A 3,912-nucleotide genomic window follows, 5' to 3' on the forward strand; every position below is an offset into this window, starting at 1 on the left:
AAATTTTTCAGCAAAAACAGAATGGTCTGACTTTAGCTTTGTGAAACTATACTACATAAAAAAATCTGAATAAAACAAAAACAGCAGATGGATGTCACTCTCTGACAGCAGGTGGCGCTCATGGAACAGCAGGTATTTATAAGCTGCTGCCCTTTTAGGGCTGAATGCACGGATCCAATATAATGATGCACATGCGATTTCTTTCTCCACTGTTCACGTTCACTTAAGAAATATGAGAATACTTGCCTAGACAGTTTTGTTGAGATCACTTTGTGTGTGTGTCCATTCAAGTGCAAGGATACGCGAAAGAGGACTCAATCCTGTGTTTGCGCGCTGTATGATACGCGGCTCTGTGCGCGCGCAAATAACAGCACGCGAGTACCGAATTGAATTCAATAGGGTGTCCTTTCTTTTTCACATGACTGTGTCTGAATCAATGTAGAAATGCAAATGACTCTGTTTTAAATGTAAAGTTGTTGTGTGCATTTATGTGAAGCATTGAGAGTTCACAAACGTTTTTTGCTGCATGCGTTTTTTTTATCTGCAGTATGCATTTATGAGAAGTTTTGATGCATTTTTTTTAATCCTCCCAAATGTCGGTTAAATGTACCTATTAAACTCGCCAAAATCTACATTGAGATATTTTTAGTGCACAAGACATCAGTTTCAGTACAAGAAGTTGTTAAAATAAAATATTAATCTCACACACAATAATATTACATTTTATTTTAAATGGTGATAAGCATCAGTTAATATTTAATGTCTGTTTATGAAGTATTTACATAGACGTTCAATGTAGAAGAGCTTAAAGAGAGCACACTGAGCTTAATTGGAGCAGTAACAATTTTTAATAAATTTAATGTAATTGTTATGTGTATCTGTGTGACACTTATATTCTAAGCCCATAGGTGGCGTTGTGGGGGTTTCCCATTCCGAGAGTCGCGTGACATCATCAAGGATTCCGGATAAATAGGCTGCGAGGCGACAATGGCGGTCTCTCTCTGTTGCTCCGCTTCCCATTGTTCTCGCAAGCGTCTCTCTCATAGCCTCTTTGAGGCTATATTTTTGTTTTTCTTTAAGCTTAGGTTTAACTTGTAAATTTGGGTTTTGATATGTGATATACTTTCTTACTTATCAGTAGCGGGTAGTGTATTTATTTATTAGTTCACGTTTTGTTTATTTAGTAAGAACTGAGCGAGGGAAGTAGGGGTCCGGAAGACTCACCAGTTCTTATTTTTATTTCGGGAGTCAGGTAAGAACGTTATTCTGAGAACAGGGGTAGTCAGGAGTCTGTTTTCCTAGCTTTCCTACCCGTGAGCTGATTACTTTTTTCTTTGGTATTATTTGTTAGGTTATGTTCATAAATATTCTTTGTGAATTGTTGCACATTATTTTCTGGATGTTTTGAGTTGAATCCTGTAAATTAATTAAATAGAGGCATCTTGAAATTCACATCAGGTGTTGTGATTCTTTTTAATATGTTCGGCCTGTGTCCTTTATTTAAGTGTTTGAATCTCTCTCTGTTGCTCCGCTTCCCATTGTTCTTGCAAGCCTCTCTCTCATCGCCTCTTTGAGGCTATATTTTTGTTTTTCTTTACGCTTAGGTTTAACTTGTAAATTTGTGTTTTGATATGTGATATACTTTCTTACTTATCAGTAGCGGGTAGTGTATTTATTTATTAGTTCACGTTTTGTTTATTTAGTAAGAACAGAGCGAGGGAAGCAGGGGTCCGGAAGACTCACCAGTTCTTATTTTTATTTCGGGAGTCAGGTAAGAACTTTACTCTGAGAACAGGGGTAGTCAGGAGTCTGTTTTCCTAGCTTTCCTACCCGTGAGCTGATTACTTTTTTCTTTGGTATTATTTGTTAGATTATGTTCATAAATATTCTTTGTGAATTGTTGCACATTATTTTCTGGATGTTTTGAGTTGAATCCTGTAAATGAATTAAATAGAGGCGTCTTGAAATTCACATCAGGTGTTGTGATTCTTTTTAATATGTTCGGCCTGTGTCCTTTATTTAAGTGTTTGAATTAACGAGCCTTAAAATGGTTATGGGCCGTAACATTTGGGGGCTCATCCGAGATTGATCTTGATTTTGTGACTTTTGTGTGATCTTTTTGATCTGCTCACACTTGAATTTGTTACTTTGTAACTTTGTTGAATCACATTCAATTGATGTGAATTTTGTCTCGTGTAGTGCTTTTTCGTTTTTCTCTTTAACCTAAGACGTTTATCAATCATGTTTGAATTAACATATTTCATTGCGAATCCGACGCAAGCTGAATTGTTCCAAATCAACAGGGTTGATCTTATGAAAATTGCTGCACATTATAAGGTTAGTTTTCGTAATACGCAGTCCAAACGCAAACTTCGAGAATGGGAGCGTGAGAAAGAGAGACGAACAGAGCCTGAGAAACATGAGCTTGAATTGAAGAAGCTTGAGATGGAACAAGATTGCCGCCTCAAGGAAATCAAGTTGAGAGCTCGTGAAAGGGGTGTAACGGATGTTTCTGATTTCGACTTGAGTCGTAATATTCGTATCGTTCCTCCTTTTCGAGTACAAGAGGTAGACAAGTTTTTTGCTCTTTTTGAACGTGTGGCCTTCAATCTTAAGTGGCCGAAAACATTTTGGCCCATGTTGTTGCAGTGTGTTCTCGTGGGGAAAGCCCAGGAAGCTTATTCTTCATTGTCAGTGTAAGAGTCTCTTGATTATGAACAAGTAAAGGCTGCTGTTCTTAGAATTTATGAACTTGTTCCTGAGGCTTATCGTCAGAAGTTTCGTAATCATCGAAAAACTGATGAGACCTATGTTGAATTCATTCGTGAGAAAGAATCAATGTTTGATTGGTGGTGTGCTTCTATGAAAGTGAAAACTTATGAAGTGCTCTGTGAACTGATTCTCTTAGAAGAATTTAAAAACTGCTTACCAGAACGTGTTGAAACCTACCTAACTGATGAGACCTACGTTGAATTTGTTCGAGAGGAGTCAATGTTTGATCGGTGGTGTGCTTGTATGAAGGTAAAAACTTATGAAGAGCTCCGTGAACTGATTCTTTTAGAAGAATTTAAAAACTGCTTACCAGAACGCGTTGAAACCTACTTAAATGAGCAGAAAGTTCTCAAATGTTCCGCCGCTGCTGCTTTAGCTGATGAATATGTACTTACACATAAGAATGTGTTTGGTACTGCACAAAATTCTGGTAGCAACAGTCGACGGTATTCAAAGCGTAGCTTTGATCGCGCTCCGTGTGAGGATAAAGTGGCGGAGAATTCTGTCAAGTTCGTGTCCTCACCTGTTTGTTTCTATTGTAAGAAACATGGACACATTATTGCGGAGTACAAAGCACTCAAAAGGAAAAAGAGTGTCCCTAAACCGGTAGGTTTATTGATGACGTCCTCGCCACAATTAGAAGGACTGGAGTCGTTAGCTTCTCAGGCTGACATGTATGAAGAACAGGGGTATGTGCCGTTCATAATGGACAGATTTGTGTCTTTGGTTGGTAATGCAAATTCGCGAAAACCAGTCAGGGTACTTCGTGACACAGGAGCTGCTCAGAGTTTTATTCTAGAAGGAATATTACCGCTGTCTGATGACAGCTCTATTGGTTCAAGTGTCTTAGTACAGGGGTTCGAGATGGGCTTTGTGAATGTGCCTTTGCACGAGATTGAAATTGAGTCCTCCCTTGTTACCGGCCGCGTTGTTGTTGGAGTGCGACCGTGTCGTCCCGTTCGAGATTGTCACGAATCCTGTCCATGGACTTCCGTTCAATCACCACCAGAGGTCACCCTTTCATTACATTGACTCTCACACAACACAAACTGTTGCATGTCATCCCGGACTACATATCCCATCAGCCATTGCACTGATTGCACACAGCACTGATTGCACACAGCACTGATTGCACACAGC

Source organism: Sinocyclocheilus anshuiensis, unplaced genomic scaffold (genome assembly GCF_001515605.1).
Source record: "Sinocyclocheilus anshuiensis isolate Anshui unplaced genomic scaffold, SAMN03320099.WGS_v1.1 scaffold2841, whole genome shotgun sequence".
Lineage (NCBI taxonomy): Eukaryota > Metazoa > Chordata > Actinopteri > Cypriniformes > Cyprinidae > Sinocyclocheilus > Sinocyclocheilus anshuiensis.